Source organism: Alligator mississippiensis, chromosome 4, assembly GCF_030867095.1.
Source record: "Alligator mississippiensis isolate rAllMis1 chromosome 4, rAllMis1, whole genome shotgun sequence".
NCBI lineage: Eukaryota > Metazoa > Chordata > Crocodylia > Alligatoridae > Alligator > Alligator mississippiensis.
Window position 1 is genome coordinate 235,728,207 of NC_081827.1, and position 18,238 is coordinate 235,746,444.

General features: G+C 40.8%; 1 long non-coding RNA gene across 1 annotated transcript in view; it reads right to left on the reverse strand.

The window, feature by feature from the left end:
- The window catches only part of LOC109281424 (uncharacterized), a 38,350-nt gene extending 20,466 nt beyond the window's left edge, over window positions 1-17,884 (reverse strand). The window contains exons 1-2 of the long non-coding RNA XR_002088074.2: window positions 17,724-17,884; window positions 2,057-2,148 (exon numbers count right to left, since the gene is read on the reverse strand). This is a non-coding gene — a long non-coding RNA (uncharacterized LOC109281424). The remainder of the gene's footprint in view (window positions 1-2,056; window positions 2,149-17,723) is intronic.
- Window positions 17,885-18,238: the final 354 nt, after the last annotated feature.

The following is an 18,238-nucleotide window of genomic DNA, read 5'->3' on the forward strand; positions in this document are numbered from 1 at the left end:
GGGCCCAGCATGGGAGGTAATGCTCAGGGGCAACCAACATGGGTTCATTGCAGGCAGATCTTGCCTGTCTAACCTTGTTTCCTTTTATGACCAGGTCACAAAGTTCTTGGATGCGAGTGTTGAGGTGGATGTTGTCTACCTGGACTTCAAGAAGGCCTTTCTCACTCCAGTCTCATAAAAAAACTAGGTGACTGAGGCATTGATGCCTATACAGTCAGATGAGTGGCAAATTGGCTCGATGGTCGCACCCAGACAGAGGTGGTGGATGGGTTGTTTTTGACCTGGAGGAATGTGGGCAGTGGAGTTCCCCAGGGCTCGGTCCTCGGGCCTATGCTATTCAACATGTTTATCAGCAAGTTGGAGATGGGCATGGGAAGCACACTGTCCAAATTCGCTGATGACACAAAGATGTGGGGAGAAGTGGGCACACTGGAGGGGAGGAACAGAATCCAACTAGATCTGGACAGGTTACAGAGGTGGGCAGATGAGAATAGAAGGAATTCAATGCAGACAAGTGCAAGGTGCTGCATCTAGGGAGAAGGAACCAGCAACACACCTATAGGCTGGGAAGCACCCTTCTCAACAACACGGTGGCTGAACGGGGTCTTGGAGTCATTGCTGACTCCAGGATGAACATGAGCTGCCAACATGAGGAAGCAGCCAGTAAGGCTAACCGCACCTTGTTGTGCAACTACAGATGCATCACTAGCAGGTCCAGGGAGGTGATCCTCCCCCTCTATGTGGCGTTGGTCAGGCCACAGTTGGAATACTGCGTCCAATTCTGGGCGCCGCACTTCAAGAGGGATGTGACTAACCTTAAGAGGGTCCAGAGGAGGGCCACTCACATGGTCAGGAGGCAGCAGGCCAGGCCCTACGAAGTTAAACTAAAGGGCCTGAATCTATTCACCCTCCACAAGACAAGAGGGAGAGGGGATCTGGTGGCCATCTATAAAATCACCAGGGGGGACCAGTGGAAAATAGGTGAGGCTCTGTTCCCCCGGGCACCAGCTGGGATAACAAGGAATAACAGCCACAGATTGATTGACAGCAGGTTCAGGCTGGACATCAGGAGACATTACTTTATAGTTAGGGCTGCCAGGCTCTGGAATGGGCTCCCAAGGGAGGTGGTGCTCTCCCCTACCTTGGGGGTCTTCAAGAGGAGGTTGGATAGATATCTGGCTGGGGTATTATCGTCCCAGCACTTGTTCCTGCCCAGGCCAGGGGGTCGGACTTGATGATTTGTTCAGGTCCCTTCTGACGCTAGAAACTATTAAACTATTTATAAATAGGCTTGCAGTCTCCCATTACAAATTAGCAGAAATCCACCATTCAGTTGCATTATATGCATCACGGTTTTTCCTCTAATCTCTGCAGTGCAAACAGTACCTTTCCATGAATTACAGTACAGATTGATTTTCAGTTCATTGAGAGAGTACTACTCATTTCTTTTCAAATATTTTTTACTGCATTTTCAAATAAACCAATGCATAAAACAGCTTTTCTATACATAATAAGAGCAGCTGGAAGTAACCACTATAGTTAAGGTTGCAAAATTGTTTCCATTATAAAAATGCATTATTTCATTCACTCTAACCTTTTTCAAAATTCACTCTTGTGTAGGAAACACACTGACCTTAGCATCCATCCACCTGTATTCCTAGGGAAAGCATGGCTATTACTAGTTTTAGAGAAATAAAAGGGTTAACAGAATAAAAGTTACTATCGTGCTTTTAAAAATTATCATAACCATTTTTGTTTTATTTCGCCAAAGGAAAGAATTTAGACTGTACAATGTTCAATTGATGTACTATTGTTTAAATATCCAGATTCTATTTAATTTCTATAAGTTGACTGTTCAAAGTCCCAGATTTCAACATTTCAAAGCAAAAGTCCTAAGTTTTTTTAAAATTTGATAAAGATCTATCATCAATGAATTCAGAAAAAAAACTATGTGTAATTGGTGCTTCTAGCAGCCACTATGGATTGCATTCCTTCAGTTCTTTAGACCCAAAGTGAGTGCCTAAAATTGCTTTAATTCGATCATAGTCAAAAGTACCTCTTTCTCTTGCAGTTCCATTAAGCATCTTCAATTTTGTAGGATGCAAAAGTGAAGTTTGCACATCAAGTTCTTGGAAGCTCAATTTTCTTCTAGATAGAAAAAAGAAGAAAGTGCTTTTCAGTTGAAAAATAGAACCAAATGACAGCGCCATATAAAAAATTATGTCTTACTTTCAAATTTTAGTTTCATATGGTATGATGGAAAAGAAAAGGAGGGGAGGAAGAGCACTGATCAAGGACAAAGAGGATCCATCTCAGTCCATTTCCATAACCGTGTGCAATTGTTTCCTAGGATGTATTTTCTACTGCTTGGTCCAGAATAGTTTTAAATGCCTTAAGTGATGGAACCTCCAGTTCTGTCCTTTAAAAGATATCCTGTAATCTATATGGCCTGCAAAATACTGGTCGTCTTCTGATATAAATAAGAGTTGAGGGATTTTGGCTCTAACTACTTCACTGCTAGGGAAGGGACAACAAAATACAGTGATAGCAGGAAGAGTAACAAAGGAAGAAAAACTAAAGACTAATACAAATTACTGCAGGAAATCTCAGTGCTTGCACACAACCCACATTATCTCAAGTACTCATAATATATGCTGAGGAAACAGGGCTATTGCATGGCTTGGGGAGTGAGGTTCTGACCTTGCTTACTGACAGGGTATAAACCCCCATCCTTACTAAATTACTTTAGAAACCTCAGGGCAAACACAGTAGTGTATGTGACTTGCCTGAGGTTGAGAAAAGCCTGTGGCAGAACAAGAATACAACACAAGAGGCTTAATCCCAAGAGGAGAGTTCAATGCAGAAATGCCTCCATAAACTTGACCATATGGTAACAGAAGTAAAGACATTAAGAGACAGTTATGCTGACCCTGAAGAAGCAGATGGTGCAAACAAACAAAAAAACAGAAAAACACAATAAATAAGTCTCAACAAGAACCAAAAGAAATAGGAAATGAATAAAGTACCTAGGCTACATTGTAGAGCAGTTATAGCCTGATCCATTGCAGCTCCAAGGGCTTTTAACTGACATTGATTTAAAGAAAATATAGGGGTCTTCCAGCCCCTTGCCAAGTCAACCCCTAGCAGTTTTTGATATAGAGGAGAAATCAGAAGAGTATCTGGCATACTTTCTGGGGATTTCTTTTTTTTTTTTTTTATCCCTGAAACCTTAATATTGCATCTCACCCCAGGAAGCAAAAATCTTTATTACAGGTGTCACAGGGAGTGATGCCTACAGTTAATATTTCTTAACACTGTCTTATAAGACCCAGCTTTCCACTTGCTTGTAACATTGCCTAGGACCCTTTGGGATGAAAAGTCCTGTGCTGGGTGCCTGCCTTGGGATAGTTTGGGTTTGTTTGTTTGCTGGGTTTTTTTGTTTTGCTTTATTTTGGAAAATCTTTGTAACAATTCAGTTGTGTCAGAACAAGGTTAAGGAAAATACATTTGGCCTAGGTTAAAGTATCTCAGTGAAAAAAAAATCTAGTGCCTTCATGCTTTGGAGACGAGATCTTGTAATTTGGCAGAGGAGGATGTTCCAGTGTCAGGGATATATCTTTTCCTCTTCTTGTGAAATGCTGCCTAAATTTGGCCCAAGTTTTACTGCTGGAGGTGTATGTTCAGCAGAGACTTGTCACAGCTTCACAGCTAAATTCTCTTTAGAAGATCCCACCTGCCCTGAACCCCCTGTATCCCCAGCATGCCACTGGGAATGTGCACACGCCATCCACACCAATCCCAGCACTGCAGGGGCCAAGCAGGACATCTCCTGAAATTATTCCTTCTGGTAGCTAGATTATGCAAAGGAGAGGAGGAAAACTGCCTATACTGTTCTCTCAGGGCTCCCTCTATTAATGACCAGGTAAAATGGAGAAGAAGTAGAAAACACCTGAAAAGAACACAGAGAAGTGAGGTTAGGAATAGATACAAGGTTCAGAGTACAGGGATGAATTTAGCTCAGGAGACGAGTGGGCAAGAATCTACTCCAAGTGTAGAAAGAGAGAAAAAAAAAGAAGTTGACATCAATGAGAGGGGAAAGAAAACAAAGAGTTGACGGGGAGTAGAAGAAATAGAAGTGCTGTCCCAGAAGGATGAGCAGAGGAAGGGGAAGCAGCTGTGGGAGGAGGAAAGGAAAATGGAGAATAACAGCACCAGACAGGGAAGAAAGGGCAAAAGTATGGAATTGGGGGAAGAAGGAGGGCAGAGCAAGAGTAAGAGAGAGAGAGAGAGAGCACAAATATGCAAGAAAAGGGCACAAAAGGGAACAGAACACAGAAACAGAAGGGGATGGGACAAGCTGAAGAAACAGGATAAAGAAGATTTATAACCCCGTTGAACCTGGAGTTGGACTCTGCACTCCTTTGCTGTCTAGCAAAAGATATGAAATGACTGGCAAATTGTGTCTCATTCCCCTCTGACTGTCATCTGTTGCAGTTGTTTCATTATCTGAAGTAATAAAAGAGTGTACTGAGGAACTTAAGGTCCCACCCCCACAGATGACCAGTGTGGGAGGTCTAGATGATGCCACAAGATCGAATTTTAGCAGGTCCTTTTATAAAGAAATCACTAGATTTCTAAGTTATATTCAATGTAGCAATATTGAAAGACAATTTTAGAAGTTAGGAAGTCAAGTACTCAGCAGTTAGGAACTATCAGCATTAAGATTGCTCATGCATGCTTAATTCAGCCCCCTTAGGCTCATGCATCACCATACAGACTTTAACTACATGATCATAAACACAGGACCCCCCACTTTGTTCAGCAAACAGTATGGATCGTGCTCAGGGAATAAATCAGAGTTGTGTATTCAATGTGAGACACTTGGGGTTTGATTTGCAGAAATGCTGAGCACTCACGGCTGCAACTGAGGTCAATAGGAGTTGTGCTTTGAACATATAAAATTCCATATCCTAAACACTCTGAAAATTAGACCCTAGTCGTCTGAAATTGGCCACCCAAAATTAGTTGGCTCTTCTGATCATTTTGATCTTAATCTCTGTGCCTCAGTTCTCCAGGGTGACAGTAGGGATGACGATACTTCTTGCCCTCATTCAGGTTTGAAATGATTAATATAGTAACATTCACTAAGACGCTATGCTGAGAGCACTGTAGGAAAGCACAGAAGGAAATTAATAATTTTGTATTCAGTCCAGGATTTTGATGGTATGAAGTAAATAATGCACAAGGCCACACGCTGAATGATGATAAAAAGAAATATTGACAAGTTAGCTGTTTAGTAAGCACCACCCATCCTTTACACTGAATGAAGCTGAGGTCACATGGGTAAAAAGGTAGGTAGTCATGAAAAGCCTTTATCAGGATTCAGAAACACAAGGGGTTTGAAATTAGGATTGCACAGGAAACTTGAATACTGGTTTTTCCTAACTTCTGAGAAATTGACTTTTCAACCTCAACATTGTTTTTAATTTAGGGTTTGTTTTGGTGTTTTTCTATGTAATTATAGAACTTTATGCCACTCAGTGGAATACAAACTGCGAAGCTGGTGGAGTTTAAAAGCTCCTCGGGCTGCAATTAAAGGTACTCCAAACTGACACCAAAGCAGCTCTCTCTCGAGATATTAAATTGAGTGAACTGAGTGCCCTTGAAATGAACCAATCCAGATATAAAAATGTTCAGACCCATAATGTTAACAATCACCAATTTAAAGGTGATATTATTTCACTTCCTACTCCACGCAAAGATGTTACTAGAGGTAAGAAATGACTCATTAAAAAGGTAAGCAAATCTGTTATCCATAGCCAAAAAAAAAAAAATGAAAAAGAAAGGTATTGGTCTCTCTCTCTCTCTGGTCTCACAGGCCTTGGGGGGGCTGTAATACCTTAACTACAGCCTTCCAACTCCTCCTACCTTGTGCAATCTCCTTCCACCTTGACAAATCTTTGCCAGTCCCTTCCAGATCAGTTTTTGTGTTGCCTTGGTCTACCACAAGGTCTGATACCCTCCACAGTCATCTCCAATTCAGTAAATACAGTAATTATGCAAGATTATATTCATGCATATGATCTGTGCCCCATCCTTCAGAAGAAGGTGTTAACTTTCCTGGATCCCTGAAAATCTTGACTTAACAGGGAAGTTTCCTCCTGTTCCCAAGATCCAGCAAACAGCCAGACCCTACATATGTGAGCTAGATTCACTAACCTGGTGTCTGTGAAAAAGATGGTTTTGTACCATTCTAGAGCTCTGCTCCATGCCATCTCTAACTTTGATCCATGCCTAAGGACTCCAAGGAAGGCATTGCAAAAACCAAGAACATTTTGCCAATTGTACATTGTGGGGAAAAAAATCCTTCCTGACCTCTGAAGCCATGAAGCATGAGATTTGATTATAGTCATTGTCTAGGTACAGTGTTATCAGCAAACTGACAGCAATAAAGAGTCATCTATTCTCTCCTAGCCCATGGAGGGAATGGAATGAACTACATATTTGCATTGTCACAGTCCCTTGTTAAGCTGCCCCTTTGGAGACTTTTGCAATACCTTGAGTACACACACCTCTTTCAAGAGGCTTCTCTATGCCTGCAAGTCCCTTTGGGGAAGCATCTTATGATACTATCACTCTCTGACTGGGACTCTGGGATACACTCCCCTGTTGCTGACGGTGTTACCTCACTCGCCTAAGGGACTTGACACCTTTGCGTGTTTTCCTTCAGGAAGCTACAGACAATAATAATATGCCATGACAGCTTCTACAGAATGAAGTCTGATTTATTTTGCCCAAAGATATGCAGCATTCATGGTAATGGATTCAAAATAGCAAATATGTATGCACACACTGCTTTGCCCCCAACTTAGGTAAATGGATTCAAAATAATGGATTCAAAATAACATACATATATGCACAAATTCTTGGCTTTTCTCTCAAGTCCCTACAGAGATGTGATTTGACCTTGGCACCACCTTCACTCTCCGGGGCCAAATTACAGCTCTTAATTCTCAGTCAATCTGTGTCAGCCTGCAACAGCTGACCACTGCCCCCTCCCTCTGTGAAGGGCTGATCTTTAAACAGATTGATGCCCTTTGATCTCCCTGTTCCCAGCTTTGGCAAAAACATCCCTGCCTGTCATCAGATTTGGAATGAGGGAGACTTTCTTCACAGTTATAATCCCTGACTATTGTGTAAAAGTATTTCCAGGGATGCGCCCTAATCTACCTTTGTTTTTGTTCTACCTTTTCTGCCTGGTTTCTTTAACAACCTCTTTTGATTTTACTTTGTGGCAAATAATCTATTATAAGCAAACACATAGAGACATGCACAGTGTTCATACAGAATGATGTAGCTATTTCCATATTCTTCACAAACAAAGTCAGAAACTCCAAGGCAGAATTTCTCCTGGAAGTTCAATTAAATCACATATTTAAAAAATATATCCAATCTCATGTTTGGCCATATGCTGTTTACATACGTATTGCTTTCAGACCCACAGAGATATTAATCTTTGACCACAGAAATATTTCATTGGGAAACAAAGGCATTATCTCTGTATTTTATTATTCAAACAAAGTGAAATCAGAAAAGAAAAAAATAAATTAAGGCATGATCCAAAGCATATTAAAGTTAAAAAAACAGCCTGGTCCAAAACTCATTAAAGTTGTAGTCCAAAAACAAATAAATATAGACGGTTTTGCCAGCTGTGCCCCCTCATCAGCACAGACCACATCGTCACTTGACCAAACAACACTAATTATAACATCAGGGGTGCATCCCCACGAGCACGAATCTGTGTTTCCCTGGGGACAAGCAGCAATGGCACACATTTTACTGCTGCTACTTGTTCCCAGGGAACGCCTATGCCACGTGTGCTCTGGCGCCTGGCAGGTTACCCTGGGTGGGATAGGAGATGCTGGGGCCAGCAACTGTGCTGACCCCAGCAGCCCTACCTGCAGTCCTGGGGGCCTCCAGAAGCTGCAGCCATGGCACCCCTGCAGCCTGGGGCTTGGCTGGCAGCCGAATGCAGCTCTGGCTGGCCCGGCTCTTGTTTTGGGCGGAGTGCACTGCCATCATATACACCACCCTGCTTTTTTTTTGGCATGGTGGTTTGTTTTTTTTACCCCAGGAGTAGCAGTGTGGAAAACGCCTGCATGAGGGGTGTGTGGCACCACAGACCGCACGTCTGCGCTCATCTGGACACGCCGCAGGAGTTCATTCACCTGCTTCCCCACAAATGTTATATATGCCATCACCTGTTCACACAGTCCCTCTGCAGTCTCCATTGGATATATGGGACAATCCCTAGATAAAGGAATGAATAGACACTGATTCAACATCAATTCCAGAAACACAAAAGCTGACGGCAGAACACTTCAACTTCCCTGGACATTTCATCACTGACCTCAGATTAACCGTACTGAAACAAAAGAACTTGAAAAGCCTTTGAATATAGAAGTGTGGCATAAGAACACAGTCTAGTCTGGGGATGATTTAACAATAATCTAACAGGGACTATGGATTCTTAGCCCATTACCTGGACAAGCTTTTAACTCCAGTGTCACTCAAGTGCCTTGTTCATCTCAGCTGGCCCTATCAACCCACTCTTCATCCCTCTTAACCATGTGCCCTGCCTCTGTCCCTTTTCCTTGTTTATAAAACCCTCTCTTTCCAATGTTCATTTTACAGCATCTGGCAAAGTCAGCTGTTGCCTATAAAAGTTCATGCCTCTCTGAACTAGTTAGTCTCTAAGGCAGGGCCGGGCAATTATTTCAGGTGGAGGGCCGCTTACTGACTTTTGGCAAGCCATCAAGGGCCACTTGACAGGCAACCAGGGGTAGCCAAATGTTAATTTTCTAAATTTTTTAGGGGCCCTGCAGGCCAGATAGAATGGCCTGGAGGGCCACATCTGGCCCATGGGCCGCATTTTGCCCACCCCTGCTCTCAGGGCATCTTCCCTCGTACATGCATCTAAAGTCTGTGGCACCGCAAACCACGTGTGCTGCACATGTATACATTCCCCATGCTGTTAATTTGCAGCACAACAGGTCTTTTTGACCCCAGGAGATCCCAGTGTCAAAAAAAATAAATAAATGTGCCAAACCCCCCCCCCCCCCCCAAAAAAAAGAAACAAAAAACAACAGCATGGCACACATGGCAGCAGCGTGCGCTGCCCAAAAACAAAGCCTGGCTGGGCAGAGCCATGCTCTGGCTGCCAGCCAAGCCCCAAGAGACAGAATCACAACCACTGCAGCCCCAGGACCCTAGGTAAGACTGCTCGTAAGCCCAGGTACTGGTCCCAGTCTCCACTAGATATATGCCACTTCTAGTTGTCCCTGGGGAAACGCACATTCCCACTCATGGGAACATGCCCTAAGGTGCCACAGTGCCTTGCTTTTCACTAAACAAGTCCTAGTATACTTTGTGTACTCTGAAGTTCAACATTTAGTGATAGTTTTCTAAATTGGATGTCTTCTTTTCTTTTTTTTTAGTAATTTTCACTTTCTCACAACCCAAGGGAGTGGAGTTATCAAAGGCTAAATGAAATACCATAGTATTATTCCATCTCTTGCAAATGTTGTGGGTGTGAAAGTCCAGAAAATGAGCTGTAAAGCTAACATAATGGGTGGGAAGAGGGGGGGAGTGACTGAATGAACCCTTCATCACTGATGGAACAGAACATTACATTTACATGAAATTAATTTTCAGTGTTGAAATTATGTTTCAGTAGTGACGATCAGAGGGAAATATTGATAGTAATAAAATGAAATTCAAAAGAAACTGGCATTAAATCACAAGACAGCATGTTGACACTATTTATGTTAATTTCTTCAAATTTCATTCCTGTCTGCATTATTGTTGACATCTCCTGTAACCAAGCAAATAACTCTAAAAGAGTCAGGGAGTGAAAGTAAATGATTGCAGCAGCCTTTAGGGTCCTATATATTGTAGTAAGGGAATGTACCAGTTCATTATGACCTTGATCCAACAAATACTGAAGTCAGTTGAAGGACTCCTCAGATATTACATTTTTTAAACTCTATTTTCATTGAGAGCATTTATAGAAAGCTATATTTCTCTTGTTCGTTTTTAATTATAAATAAAAATACCATAACAGGGCAGAAAAAAATCTAAGCTGAAAAAAGCAAAAGGAAAACATGCAAATGAAAGAAAAATATCACTGAATTCTCAATAAATACATTACATTGGGTATATGAGTATATCAAAATTATTTAATGCACCTCCTGTAGTAACTGTCAGATTTATTTTAGAAACTTGACATTATTTAAATAGCATTCTTATGTCTTATCAGTACGAGGCCTGATTCTACAAATTCCCAAGCATATGAGCAACTTCAACCAATGAACTGTTATTGTGCATAAAGTGGCACTACTTGAACAGGGAAGCATATACATAGGGAGCTACCGAATTCACGGTGGAAGCAGGCTATGCAGCAGCTCCTTTAATTTTGCAGGTTCCCTTGCTCCCCTCCCCAATTGCTAATTGACCGAGGGGCCCCGGTGGCCCTGCTGCTTGGTGCGGATTGGCTAGGAGGCAAAAACGATGCCATATTTAAAACTGTGGTTTTCGCCTCCCTGCCGATCAGAAGCAAGTGGCAAGGCCTCTCTGCCAGTCAGCAGGGAGGGGCATGCAGGGGAACCTGCAAGATTAAAGGAGGTGCCGCACAGTCTGCTTCTGCCATGAATTCGATAGATCCCTACATATACAGGATTACAACCAAAGTCCTTAACCCATTACCACTGGAAGCAAGGATGCTCCAGAGATTTTGGACCATCAACAAGAGCAAAATCTAGATCCTATTCAAGTCAATGGAAAGACTCTCATTGACTGTAATGGACTTTAACGAAGCTCCTATGTCCTAAGGCACTGGTGCTCAAACCTTGTGGCCCTGCCAACCTGGCTCCAGCCCTGCACTGTGCCCAGCCACACACACCCAGATCAGGCATCCCATTGCCACAGCCCAATACATCTGGTCTAGCGCACATGGCCACACTATCTAATCTATAGGGTTAACCATGAGCCTGGAAATTTGGCAGCAGGGAAGTAGCGATTAAGGCTGCCCTGCTCTTCCGCCACCAAAGTTTTAGACTTGTGAGGAGCCCTTCAAACTGGATGACATGGCTCCAAGGCTGTATCTGGCCCGTGGGCTGGAAGTTGAACATGCCTGTTCTGGACAATCATTTGCCTTGACTTGACAGATTCAGCTTGTATTTTGTCTAATTTCTTCTACTCAAATTCATATGATTTGATTTTGACTTAACTTTATCTGCCTCTGCTGTATTGTCATCTTATGAAGCATTTCATTTATTTTGGTCAGTTTGTCAAATGTTTTATTACATTTAATTTTCTTCAAAAGAGAATCGGTTTATGCTGGCACATACACACCAAGGATGATTATTTTCAATGTATGTTAAAAAAATTAAGGGATACTTTTCTTGTCCTAAGAGTTTTCTTTCATTTTATTTTTGGAAGAGATGATTCTTTTCTATTTCAGTTCACACTTAATGCCAGAAAGAAAGGACTGAAACACAAGGTTCCTTGTTGTAATCTTTGATGGATTAGTGGTATTGATTAGACAGCTTTGGGTGCTGATGTGAATTTGTCACTTAATCTTATAGGCATGTTTATCTATTTACCAAGAAATCAGAGTGGCAAGCTAAGGCCAAAGGCTAGGCACTTCTGCTTCAGTAGCTGGCTACACTTATGAAGGAAAGGGAATATATGGATGAATTATAAATCATGACTTATTTGGGAAGGAAAATGCTGTTTCCCTTCCTGTCCTAGATTTTCTCTCAACTTCATCTAAGCAAAGCAGTTTTATGAGGGAGAAGATAATACAAGGCAACATTCTTTGCTAGATTAGGCAGTATTTTTGTGCAGTGCATGTTAATGGGAAGAAAAGACTGCACCAGTGTGATTTCTATTTTTTTTTCAATTAGATGCAATCAGTTTGACAAAAAAAGACATTGAGTGGTTTTGATTTCCATTTCAGAGAGATGTGATCACACTGGCAATATCTTTGTGGGGTTATTTAAAAAAAATACTATATTAGGTTATTAAATTAACTTCTAGCATGTGTCATATTGGTAAACTAAACCTAAAGTGACCTTGGAAAGAATCACGCTTGCAGCTTAAAAAAGAAAACTTGAAGTTTGAGGAAGGAGCAAGATATTAGTGAAAACTGGTAACAAGTTCTCCATTCTCTCTGACATTAAGAAAGAAAAAAAAACCCTCTGTCTTCTCCTGTGTTGCCTCTCTCCCATACCCCCCATAAATTTTCAAACGTAATTTAGGATTATAAATTAATCTTTTCGTAAAATCTCCTCCCTCCCAAATTACTAGCAACATTTACAGCACAGAGTTACTGACACCAAAGCAATGCCAGATTTCTGAAATGTCTGCAAAGTTCAAATCCAACCATTATATTATCATCATGTCTGCAATAGGCCAGAAGTTCAACAAACTAAATAAAGGAACACTTTGACAGTAAGAGAAGACTGTTGTATCAGTACTATATAGCAGTGTTTACAGAGTATAGATGTCCTTTTAAACCGGAGGATACAGTTAGTTATATTTACTTCAAAATACGTGAAAGCACAAGTCAGATGTGATGTTCACATTCTATTATTAAGATTTTAAAATAATATTTGCCTTGGGAAATTATCGATGTTATACAGCACTGCCAATAAGTGACTGGCATACAGCAATTCTCCCTTTCCTTGGTCTTTTCTGTTATTAGATGCCCAGTTCTTACTACCAAATTTCAATCTCACATCTATTCTTTCTGGCACTGCCCTTCATCTCCCTGATTCCACTATTTACTCACATTACATTTCTTTTAAAGTGTTATTCACTTAGGAAAAGGCACTTTATTTGGGATATAATGAGCAAAAGTATAATGTACTTTTTTGGCACTAACCGAATTTAAATGCATCGCCCGAGTCTGATTCCCGTTCCATAAACTGGAAACTGTCTTGAATTTCTGGGCTGTGATGTTTACTCGCACACATTCTACCTTTACTACATAGCAAGGACTACCTAGATTTTAGTGGCTATAGGAGGGAACTGAAAAGGCCTGGTAAGATTGACTGAACTCAATTATACTGTACACAGCAGTAGATTAAGTATAATAAACAGCTCTGCAAAAGCCCTTTAGATCTGACCTTTAGGGATCAGACTCAGAGTCAAGAAAATTTTCCCTTTAGCACAGACTTCCCATCCTTTTGGGGTATTTCTAGTCAGATAGACACTTCCTCTTTCATGCACATAATTACACTATACTTTCTAGGGCTGGGCAATATCCACCAAGAGGCCTACAAAAATCCTTCCACACCTCCCCTTTGTGCTGCAACTGATATTTCTGACAATTGGCAGAGTTCTCTGCGTGCCCACACATTTACTTTCTTTATTTTAAAATAATTAATTTACAGAGAAGCCTATATCTCCTGTTTCTAGTACTGCAACATTTTGCCACAGTTTATTAACAGCAGTTGATTCACCACCTCACTCCTCCAACTACCACAGACCAGACAATGTCTCAAGAGCAGAAGGAACTTGAACAGAAAGCAATAAAGTCCACAAGCAACTTTCTCACTTGATTCAGCCACTGGGACTTAAAATCCATTCTGCCAGAGACATTACTTCAATGCTGGTTAAGGTCTAAATCCCTTAGCATTGTATCGGTATGGCTGAGTTAGAGCTATATTTGCTAATATATATACCCACGCTCACTAAACCTGAAGCCATTCTTTGTCAACTTGAGAAAATAGTAAAAGAAAAAAAACTGCATCTATTTCCCCTTCTTCCTCCCCCCTCTCCCCTTCCCACCATACACACACTTTGAATCATATGCACTGGTGGGATGATGAGAAAAAAGTATCCCATCACCTGGAACAAAGCAATGACCTGTAATATCTTCCATAAGAGTAATGATGTGGGGTATCTCTCTCAAAGCCCTCCCTGCTGTGCTACAATTACTGCCATAATGATAATGGAGAAAGTGGGTGGTATGCATGAGACCAAATACCTCCCTCTCCAGGTAGTCCCCAGCCCTATTCCCAGATTGGTCCTCCAAAAATTTATCCAGGAGCTACATTACGACAGTCAGGCCTGAAGGCTGTTCTGTGGACTCTCCCCTCAGGTCGATCATGATCTCCTCCAGCATCACTCCTGGAACAGTTTCTTCACTTCCTTGCAGGTCTAAACATCTGACATTTTGTGTTCAAAATGATGTCACAGAGAACAACATGAGTCTGCGGGAGCTGGATTTTCAGGGGCATTTCCAATTTCATGACCGTTGCCAAGTTCCTATCAAAAAGGTACCAGATCTTGTCTGTTCCTCTGATTAGCTAGCAGCATGCCAGTTGATAGGCCTTTCACCACTTGGTACAGATGAGCAGAAACTGGAACAGGCCATGTGGAAGTGAAGGGTTAAATGGTAAGCAAGTGTATATAGATTGGGACACTATCGATTTCCAGTCCATAGGGGCCATGAAAGCTGTAAGCAGGTAAAAGGAACATATATGCGCAGGAAAATTTAGGAGGAGCATTGGAAAATTATATAAGCACTTTTATTGTCTGCATCCTGCAAAATGAGCAGATGAAGAAGCAACTCACAGCTGAACACAGACTTTACCCCATGATCTCAAAACAGCATGGGTTCAACTCACTCTTTATTATGCATTTAAGGATCTGGGAGGGGCTAATCAAACTCCTGCAAAAATGCAGGATTCACTGCAAACAGAATACATCTAAATCTTGTAAAGATAAAATGGTTTAATCCAGCCTAAATTGCAGCTGCCCTTAATGGATTAAAAAAGAGTATTTCAACTGTCACATTATAAGTCAATATATGTATAAAATGCACAGTATTATTTGTATGCCATGAAATTATGTTAAAGTAACATTAAAATGGAAAACCCCCAAAAATAACTGTCAAAAAGAAATTTTCAAGTGAAAATGTTCTGAAATCAATATTTCAGAATTTTTGATTCATAGAAAATTTGGAAAATATTTTCATTTCAAATTGGGGGAAAAAACCCCACAAACATCTTAAAACGTGTATAAAACAGACATTTCATGTTTCACGTAGCTCTAACTGCAAATGCTAAATGTTCATGAAAAAAAGTAATCCCTTGGGTTATCTCAAAATTCTCTGAAGACGTATTTAGTGCTCATTAGGATGTAAACTCTTCTTTATATCATCCCCCATGCTTGACTACTTTTCCACATTTTGAAGGTGCCACAACCTTGGCTGATGAACAGCAGAGTTACCCCGTTTCCCCAGCAGCTTGTTTACAGGAAATGTAAACAGTAAGAATGACGGGGAGGAAACTAGGAACGGAGCTGTTGTCAGCAGGAATTAAATTGTATACGAACTGCAAGACATTTATGCACTGCTACTTAAACTGTGACAAATGGTTGCAAACATGATAGTTTCAGGATCTTTCATCTAAATGAATGGTGCTTTTAGCCTACCTCTGACTGGAATTCATTTTAGAAATAAAAAGAAGAATTTATTTCCCGCTTGTGTACAGAACTGAAACAAACAACAAATAAGGGGGCAGGAGTCAAAGCTTTCACAGATATCTACAGAATCACACCGTAGTTTTAAAACTCCCAGAGCAGCCCGTCTTCATGCATTCATTCCCTTCCGAAACCCAAGTAATGTCTGCACTGTAAATTAATACAATTTTACCTAGCTGTCAACCTTCTGGAAACTGTGTTTGAAAAAAGATTCCCCCCTCCCTTATTTTTCCTTTCACAGTAACATGCATAATGCAAACTCATACAAGGTGACAAGAGAGGATGTTAAAATGCATTTTTTTTAATTACAAAACAGTTTGGGTGTCGAGTTATTAGAAAACCTTTTCAATCACTATCAGCTTAAACATAATAGTAACTACTGGAAAAATCTGACTGCAGAGAGGCAGTCTTTTACTATCCTACTTCTTCTATATTTATTCCCACATTATCCTCACAGATTCCCATAGGGGGAATTAAACGCACACATCTTACAAAGGAGTCTAACTGATTTTTGTAATGTTCATAGTTTTGTAATGTAATATTTATAAAACAATCTAATTACCAACATTCCAAGGTGTTCTGGAGCTGATAACACAAAAGAAAAAAAATCACTCTTTTATATCGTTCTCTTGGTCTCAATCAGTAGTTGACTAGACCCCTTAGAGATTTCTGGATTGGAAAAAAAATAAAACCATAATAGAGACAGGAAAAAATGGTAGTTTAAAAACCTTCATACTGACTTCTAAAAAGAAACCAGATGACAGTTGTGAAAATCTGAATCTCTGAATATAATCAGGCAGCTAGTTTTTGATGATTGCATGAAATTTCAATAATACTCTCTGTATAGCACCTGAATACTTGCAGTATCAAAAGAATGAACTAAGAAAATATCAGTTAGTTGCCACTTGAAAAACTAAAGTTTAGACCATTGTTTTGGGATTCTTTTTTTTTACTGGCTTTATTTAAAAAAAAGAAAATAACAAAAACGATCTCTCCAGTTTAGCTGTTGAGGGAAAATGTAATCTTTGCTCAGAAGAAATTCTACTGATGAACTATTTTACTTAGAACAAGGTTAAAATAAAGTTAAACTTATTTTTAAGAGCAGGAACTTACTGCCATCTTGTGGAGCATACATTTTTATTCCTTTATCAAACACAGTGTTCTAATGTAATTGGTACAAAGAATATTCCAGCCTTTCCCATCTTAACTCCCAAAAGATGTAATCTGTACCTAACAGTTTTCAAAACTTGTGTCTATATTTTAGAAGTAAAATAAATCCTAATCCTTCTGGAAGTGAAAATGATTCTCCTAAGAAAATACATTGAGGATGACTGACAATTTTTAATATTTATGCTGCAGAGCTCAGACTGAAATTCTCAGTCAAATTTCCCTCTGAGGCTATGTCCATGCTAGGAAAGCATTATCAGCACACTAGACTGAAACAGTGGGGATGAACCTATACTGACAAAGCTGGGGGTCATGGAATAAAATCGCCCCAAAGTAAAATGAATCATGCATGTAAAGGAGAAGTTTTTGCTGGCATGACTGCATCTGCACAGGAGCTCTCACAGACACACCTTTGTCCAGCTGGGATCACACTTGTCCATTCCTCACCTAACAGCCATATTATAGTACCGGTTTCCCTGGATTTATGCAGTAGATGCATTCCCAGGGAACGGCACATCAATCGAATTCGCATAAAGTGAACCCAGTTTACAGTTAAACAGATAGGGATGTATTCCTCCCTCCCTCACCAGCGTGGGAGGAGAGAGTGAGGCTGGGGCTAGGGAAGGGGTGGGGAGAGGGGCATGGCACACCGGGCATATACACTGGGCAACCCTACCTCCTTGCCCAGGTATACCACAAATTTAGCTCCCTGCTTTTAATTATTGTTGTTATTTCTGCTTAAGGTTTTGGGAATTGGGCATCCAAATAGCCTAAGCAACTCTAAAAATCTCTAAAACAGTAATTTTACAATCTCATGGGTTTGATCCATACTCCTGTATGTAGACCTTATTTAAAAATCAGTAGTGTCCTTGAAGTCACTTAAAGCAATTAACTTAGGGTATTTTACAGTATTGACATTTAGACATTGCCCATGTTGAGAGGACATCTTCCTGGAGATCGTCAGTCTGTTGCTACCTTCAAAGAGAGCAAGGGCCATATCTTACCTCTTTAAGGAGGTGTGTAGTTCTGGACATGCACTAAGGGAGCCCGGCTGCAGTTTGAAGAATCTAGGGACTGCAACAGTGAAAATACTTGCTCAGGGCATGCAAGAGGAAGGGGATGCTCCTTGCAGTCTATGGTAAATCAGGAGAAAAAAAACAGGATTATTTTGCTGAAAATTACATGTCCACATTTGTTTGCTATTGTGCTGTGGATTTTGTAATCACCAGGGATAATTTCCAGCAGATGCTAACAAGTGCACAGACCAGAAGAGCAGACTAACTTCTAATTACCATCCATCTACTGATAATGAAAGAACAAAGCAGGCAGCCTGCTGCTTTCAAGCCCAAAGCAAATCTTACCTGCTTTTAAACTCAAAGCCTGGCAAACATACATAAACATACTGGATCCAGTTCAGGCCCCCCTGTAGACAATGCATTTTGAGATGGAAAGGAAGATGGTCAAAGGTCTAGGAAATAGGTTGAATTGAGAGAGGAGGTGTCAGAGATGCAGGCTGAAG